General features: G+C 36.5%; 1 non-coding gene across 1 annotated transcript; it reads right to left on the bottom strand.

Moving 5' to 3' along the window:
- Nucleotides 1-7,476: 7,476 nt before the first annotated feature.
- LOC132003032 (U6 spliceosomal RNA) lies at nucleotides 7,477-7,583 on the bottom strand. Its single transcript, XR_009400110.1, has one exon. It is a non-coding gene; the product is annotated as a U6 spliceosomal RNA (small nuclear RNA).
- Between the last annotated feature and the right edge of the window lie 842 nt (nucleotides 7,584-8,425).

The following is an 8,425-nucleotide window of genomic DNA, read 5'->3' as shown; positions in this document are numbered from 1 at the left end:
TCTGAGGCTGTGCTACTCTTCTATGATACTTATTTTCATTATTTCTTTAGCTACCGTTCCAGACTGAATTAAGCCACAGTTTGCGCTTTCAGTTTATGCGATGATGATGACACTATTCTGCATATAATGGTCCCTTGTCTCTTTTTTTAGTTGTCTATTACTGATAGAGTATGAATAACAAGATCATAAACACTCCTAATTAAGCCATAAGACATGACAGGTTGTGAATTGTGTTGTAATATTTCACACCTAGTGTGTTGCTAAGCATGAGGCTGAAGGCTCTGAGCCATCAATGCACCTGAGCGTGAATTAACACTGTGCAATTCGTACCCTGGAGTATCTGACTTAGATTATGAAATAGTGAATTTGTTTGGTAATTAAAGAAATAACTTTGTTTTGTGTTTTGTCCTAATTTAATTTTATGCATGCAGGTTAGACAATATCAATTTTATTTGAAAAAAGATTTTTCAAATAATTTAAGATAAACTATGGACTATAATACTCTGAAATTTCTTGAATACACTATGGTAAGCTTCTCACTTGTTATATCAATATATTTGTTTTGACAATGACTGACACAATTTTGTGAAAATGGTTTTAAAACCTCTGAGGGTTAGTAACTCTTACCTGATGCCCATTATAATGAAATGCAGTTTGAATGGTTCTGTCTCACCCAACTATTACCTTAATGCTATATGTATGGCAGTTTAAAAAAAAAAAAAAAAGGGAAGGTCATGGATGAAAGGAAACACCACAGAAACAGGTGACTTCTCACATATAACAGAGCTGGCATTTGAAAAATAATACAATAGTATATTTTGTGCTAATCAGTACCCCTTATTATGTATGCATGTACTTTGAAATAAAATCACTGAAGATAAAATAACAGCTATAACATAGAGTTAAGCACCTTATTTTCTAAGTTACTAGGTTTTATATAAATATATAATCTATAAAAGTTGATATAGTGAACACTTTATCAAAGTGTTTATTTGAACACTATTTAATATCAACTTGCTTTTCCTAATAGTCCCATGGTCACGATAGAATCATAAAAAGTGTACCAAAAATTGTCCTAGATTCCAAAGAATATGATATTAAAAATATCTCATTATTTTTAACAACATAGGTTTTGGTGTGAGATAAAACTCAGTCTGTTTTCATGAATCAGAATCTTTACTTTAGCATAAATGACTTCCTTTAGCATTTCTTTTAAGGCAGATCTAGGGGTGATGAACTCCCTCAGCTTTTGTTTGGTGAAGTTTTTATCTGTCCGGTATTTCTGCAGGACAGCTTTAGTGGTTAAACTGTTCTTGTTTGATAGTTTTGTCTTTCAGGGCTTTGAACCTATCAGCCCACTTTTTCCTGGCCTGCAAGGCTGCTGCTGAGAAATCGGCCGACAGCCTTCATGGGCTTACTTGTATGAGTTTCTTTTGTCTTTTTGCTATCAAAATCCCTTGTCTTTGATTTTTGAGTTCTATTATGTGTTTGATTAGTCACTTTGGGACTGAATTTGCATGGAAACCTATAAGCTTCACGTACCTGTATGTCAATATCTATTTCCAGCTTTAGATAGTTTTCAGCCATTATTTCTTTAAATAGGCTTTCTGTCTCTTTCTTTTTCCTCCTTTTGGCATTCTCATAATGCAAAAATTGTATGGTTGATGATATCCTATAATCCACATAGGTTTTACCTATGGGGATCACCTAGAGATAATTATTGTATTCATTTGGTGTTGCCCTGTCTCCCTGATTATTTGTGTTTTCTACAGTCTTGTGTAAATGGCACCTCTTCTGGACTTAACATACTGGTTTTGGTGGGGAAAGAATCTCCACCTGTGGGAGGTGGGGAGCGCCAGAAGCGTGGATGTGGGAATTCCGGTGGCAGTGAAGGTCCAGGGTGTAGGTGTCATGCAGCTCCATTACCAAAGTCAGCAGTAGCGAGGAATGAGGGGATTCTCAGTGGTCAAGACTGCTGGTATCAGCGGTGATGGCTGAGAAGACAGAGTCTTCTCTGTCAAAGACTGGAGGGGGCCTGTTGATCTCTTTTATCCCACAGGGATATTGTGGCTGACAGAGCCCCCATGGCAGCAGGTCTGGCTTGAGGGCTCACGAGCAGTGGTAGGAGAACTGTGTCTGATGCATGGTGTCTGTTAGGCAGCCGCAGTCCTGGCAGCTGGAACACAGGGGCTCACAGAAGGAAAGCAGCTCCAGGGTCCAGGACACTGGCTTGCTCCCCATGTAGTGGCTCAGGTGCCCGAGCAGCTGTATAGCAGAGTGATAGAGCCATGGTTCTGAGGTGTGGGGTGTGTGCATGGTTTGGAGAAAGACTGGCTGCAGTGATCCCGGATAGAGCAATAGCACTCCTTCTGAGGGGCCACGGCAGCTCTGCCTCTTCACGTGTCTATAGCAGCAAAGGTTGCTGGTTACCTCCGTGGCAAAAACTGCCCGAGTCCTCTGTGGAGCAGGCTGCAGGGATCCACCATAAACACTGTGGGTCCTCCACTCTGACAGCTGTGGGGTGTGTGGCTTATTTTTGTCCATAGATTGAGACAGAATATATTGCCTATATATCAGGAAACCTTACACACACAAGCGAGAGTACATGTATTAGAGCCATGACTCGAGGAATAGAAATAGAAAGTATAATTTTATTTGAGTAGTAGAATCAACAGAATTAGTCATTTATAAATGTATCAAATAGTAAAATTAAACTAAATTTTGAGAATACTCTTTTCCTTAGGTTATTGTGGATCTATTACCAAAAATAATTGTCAGAAGGTAGACCTAGCTTGAAGGTGTGTGAATAATTTTATTATTTTGATTTTGACCTAACAGAACTCAGGTGAACCTATCAAGCAGTCAGGTAGAAAATTAAGTATTTGTAATTGTTACTATTATTGTAATTGTATAGTATTATATATTGTATATATTGTTTAGTATTCTGTGTATATATTATATACATTATATACAATATATTATATATAATATATACATATATATAATGTATATATTATATACAATAACATTGTGTGTATATATACAATATAAATTGTATATATTGTATAGTATTGTAACTGTTACTATTATTACTAGACAGAATGCTGAGTATGAAGAGCCTGTAGTTTATGTCTGAGGTCACATGACCAGTGAGTCATGTATTAAACCATATCCTAACTCTAAAACTCAAAGTTTTCCCCATAAAGTCTTCGAATATTCCCTATCTGAAAGATCAGCTAGAGGGATAACTTTTATTTTGTTGTCTAAGACACAAAGCTAAAGATCATCCCTGATTTTAGCTTGAGAATATCCAAAATATAAGTATTTAACTATTTTATTAATTCTAATATTATTTCTATCCTTTACACTTCTAGTTATAATAAAACACATTAGTCTTTCTCAACTGCACAATTGCAAAAAGAGTGTAGTCACTTACCAGCCACCTGGCTGGATCCCCTATTGCAATGTTACCCAAAAGTGAGGGCCACGGACTAATTTAAATTGTTAATTTAGAATAAAGTTAAATTTCCAGTCCAGAAATTTTTTGTTATGTGTCTACACTAGATAATTACTTAAATTGAAGATGTAAAATTTGAAATTTTATAGTAATCTGATAGAATGATCCTATGTCCATTGACTCTAATAATAAAAATTAAGGGCTTATAGTTTATTATCACTTCAATTTCACTTTTCTAGTAACTTCACTTCTATTGTATTTTATACAAGTATTGGTCCATGAGAAAATTGGAAGAAAAACACTGATTCTTCATTACAATAGTTTCAGAAGCACCAACCTTATACTCAATGATTCTTGTGCTCTTATCTGAGACTCAGTTATTTCTAAAAGGAAGCCTGATAATCCATTATGTCCACGCTTATGTCTGTCTCTTTTTTTAAAATATTATATTATATATTATGACATTTTTTATATTATGAAATTTTGATATTATAAAATTTTATATTATGACATCTTTAGGAATTAGAGTGACATAACTCATAACTCTAACACCAGCCCACTTAGAATTTCCACTATAAACCTCTACATTCTTGTTATTTATGCTAGCTCTGTTATTTGAATGTCCTTTCTCCAAAATGCCTATCCCAACACTAATGCAATTAGTTTACTTTCTCCAACTCAATATGTGGGCAGTGACACTTGTTCTTATAGCCCCATCATGACTCTGCTCATTAATTGTATTAATTAATTAATCTGTATTAATTGTGATTTGTATTTCCTCCCAAATACCTTTGTTTAATTTTAAAATTGACTTAATCCATTTTGTTGTTATATTTGCCCTTTTTTCCCCAAATAAAACATTTATTTTCCAAATAAGACATAAGGGAAGAGATTGCATCTTACTGATGTTAATGTGTCTACTACCTAATGTAATTATTTAGAATACAAGGTTTGAAGGTAAAAACAACACATCAGGAGGAGGATGAGATGAGAATAGAAAATTATTAGAAGTTAATAGTTAATATTTTTGCACAATAAACCACTTCAAATTTAATGAGTTGCACTTAAATCATTATTTTTAAAGAGTCTGTGGATCAGAAGTATGGGCAGGTTTTGACATGAAAACAATTTATTTAAAATAAGTGTGGAAGATTTTGCTTCTCATTTCACTATCTGAGGTTGGTCGTTGGTATTCCATTGGTGGTTGGGTTAATTTGAATGGTGTAACATGGGTTTGCTGACCTGTTTCATGCATAAGCAGAGATGACTAAAAGGTTGAAAATATTATACCTGGAAATATTAAACCCAGTGGTAGTTTCAGGATAGTTGGACTTCTTACATGTCAACTAGATTTGCTCAGAGTGATGTTCCAACAGAACAAAGTTAAAGCTGATAGCCTCTTTTGACCTAGCCTTGGAAGATATATAGCTTTCTTCCCACATACTCTGTTGGTCAAAACAGTTATAAGCTTGTCTAGATTGAAAGAGGAGGAAATTAAATTCTACCTCCCGATGGTGAAATAAATGACAGGTTCATACTGAAAAAAGAACACTGGGATGGGAGATGCTGGTATCTCTTGAAAATACAATCTGTTAACCTGGAAATATGTGAGATTGCCAAAGTAAACTAGGGAAAATAGAAGGCTGATGTCTTAATTTTGAAAATGCATTCATTTATCAAATAACAAGAAAAGGGGAACCCATGAGTCAGACACAAGAAAAGTGAGTAAGTTAGGAAGAAAATTAGGAAATTCAATGAAATGGAAAATGAGCGAGGCCACTAAGAGTAAACAATTATGCAGAGGTATCTAGGAGGAGAAAACTATCATGATTATTTAATTAAGGGGATCAGACATCTGATAATAACCTCATGGTAGGTATGGTAATAGAGTCTTGAAAGAGAGAAAATCTCAATTTTATTCACCACATAAGAATCCCTCCCCAAATGCCAGATTCTTTTCTCAATTACTCCTCTTACCAGCTATATGATATTGGGCAAAATACTTTCATGTCTGTGCAATGTGCTCTCATCACTCATTGGATTGTTATGAACATTAACATATGACATACATGCTTCAAACAATGCCTGGAAAATCTTGTGCTTGTTAAATTAATCTATTTTAGAAGATATTTAGTTCAGGCAGTTGTATTCACTTCTTGGACCTACCCGTCAGAGTAGGAGTTTGGATGTTAACAACACAAGATTTTTAATCCCCAGGAGTCCAAGGAGTTCCTATGCTCTTACTTCAATAGTATCTCAAGAAAACCTCTGTCCCCCTTTCTGAAAACGAATCATGTGTATATCACAATGGTATAATACAGCCTTTTGGGAAAATAGTTGACTTTTCTATAATATGAAGGTAAAGGGAATAAGTAAGCCCTTTTTTTTTAGTGCTCATTCATAGCTCAAAGAGCATGTCACCTCCATCAATCCATCAAGTAGTTTTCAGACATCTGCTTTTGGGGGGGGGGGGCGTCAATTATACCTTGTTACCTAACACGAGAGCGAATTTATCCTATACCTAAACATACCCTCTTCTCTATCCCATACACAGCTATGTTCTGCACTGTTTCAACAAGTTATTGTTTATTTGCTACAACAAATGCGTTAGTCGAAAATTTGGCACAATCACCCAGGTTGAACTTTTCATTAATACTAATCTTGCATGAACCCTTCCACCTAAGAAGGCTGAATCGCAATGACCAGATCAAATTTAGGAAAACAGTTGCATAAAAGAAGGCCAGGATTTTTCTGGGTATATCTCATACATTATGATTTAATTTAACTGCCACTCCATAGTGCAATGGCAAAAATAAAAGCGACATTGGTTTATTTCTCTTGCGTTTGATTATTAAGCAGTATAGAGAAAACAGTGGACGTGACAAAAACACTGGAGGTTTTGACTAAAGCAAAAGCCATACAGTATGGTTTTGTATAGTAAGGTGAGGGTTGCTCAAGTGTAGAGGTTCAGACTGGCAACATCAGCATCACCTGGAAATTTGTTAAAAATGCAAATTTTCAGTCTCCACCCTGGGGCTCCAGCAATTTGTGTTTCACTAAAAAGCCCTTCAGATGATACTTATTAAATGTAGGAAGTTTTGACTTGACTAAGGAGCCACCTACAGATATTTTCACAACATATTACAAATTTAAAGTGCATGAAATTTACACTTCTTTGAATCAGGTGTGTATAGAAAGACATATCTTCGCACCTCTTTAGGTACAGATGATAGGACCAAGTTTTAATTGATTGCAGGACAGTTACTATTCTCCATTAAAGAAAGATAAACCTCGTGTTATTCCATTTGGAACTGAGTTACTTTTGTCCTAACTCCTTGTTCAATCAAGCCCCTCAAATTTCTCTCCTTTCATCTTTATATTTTATTCCTCCTTAGAGTTTGCGGGCTTACATATGTTCTTTAATTCAAGGATGAAAGGCGAGAGAAATCTCATAGCTATTCTCTGTCTATACTGACCCCTGAGTAAGGGGATCTTCAAAGCTGTGTATGTCAATCATTATCGATACCTTGGACTTGCTGTGTTCTCAGATTGCCAGCTCCACATACTCTACCTTGACCTTATCTTTCTTCCAGAGTACTTAAGGGGCTCTTTTTAATCTAACCCACATTCTTATCCCTCAGAGGAGATGGAAGATTTAGAGAGGCTTCTTTACTGCACTGTGGTGTGCTGGACTCTGCAGGTTGTCCAAAGGGGTGAGATCTGTCTGAGCAATTCTGTTATTCTTCCTCTCTGACAATATGCAGAATGAAGCACTATTCTTGGTAGTACACAACCGTAGCCTCTAAAAACTGTTTTTTTTTTTTTTTTTTTTTTTTTTTTTTTGCTTCCTTTTGGTTAGGAGGGATTTAGCTCAAGGGCTAAACCATTGCGTCCCTTCTCAAGAATATACCTCACATAGATTCCTCAGGTCTTCCTCCTGCCAGCTCCTGGACTAAGGAAGGGATAAACTCCAAAATCAATTTGGGTAATTCCCCTGTCTTTTGTCTACAGCATAACCTCTGTGTACCTGATCCTTAACAAATGTGTGTACCAACCTTGTACAGGGGCCATGCTAATCTTCTCTGTACCCTTCCAACTTTAGTATATGTGCTACCGAAGGGAGCATTACACCTGATCCTTCAACTTACAATATTTAACAGGTGTACCTAAGCTTTTGGAACTGCCTAGCCTTATCTTTGAAGTTTTTTAGACTTAACAATTGCAGCTTTTTTATTTTTATATTTTTAAAGGATTTTATTTATTTATTTGACAAACAGAGATCACAAGTAGGCAGAGAGGCAGGCAGAGAGAGAGGAGGAGGAAGCAGGCTCCCTGGTGAGCAGAGAGCCCAATGTGGAAGGACCTGGGATCATGACCTGAGCCGAAGGCAGAGGCTTTAACCCGCTGAGCCACCCAGGCACCCCAATTGCAGCTTTTTTAAAAAAAGATTTTATTCATTCATTTTGTGTGTGTGTGTGTGTGTGAGAGAGAGAGAGAGAGAGAGAGAGAGAGAGCTGAAGCAGGGATTCATGGAGAGGCAGAGGAAGAGGGAGAAGCTGTCTCCAGCTGAGCAGGGAGCTGGAGGTGTTACATGGGGCTGGATCCCAGAACCCTGAGATCATGACCTGAGCCAAAGGCAGACACTCAACTGACTGAGCCACCCGGGTGCCCCTCAGCTTTTTTTGATATAGAACACATGCTATCTAATAAATACATAAATGGTTGAATTATACAATATCATCTTTAAAACTATTTTCTCCACATTGGATTTAAAAAATAATGTATAAAGAAAATCCTTTGACTTTTTTATTCTAGGGGTGTTCATCCAACCTTTGAGACAATGAATGCCATGGACTTAACTAGCATCAAGGACTATTGTGAAGAAAATGCCTGAAAACTGTTAAAATCTTTAAATTGGTTGCAGAAGCAACTCTGGTTGAAGAGCAGAAAATAAGCAACAATACATTT

Source organism: Mustela nigripes, chromosome 15, assembly GCF_022355385.1.
Source record: "Mustela nigripes isolate SB6536 chromosome 15, MUSNIG.SB6536, whole genome shotgun sequence".
Taxonomy (NCBI): Eukaryota; Metazoa; Chordata; class Mammalia; order Carnivora; family Mustelidae; genus Mustela; species Mustela nigripes.
This window is presented reverse-complemented; position numbering and strand designations above follow the sequence as displayed.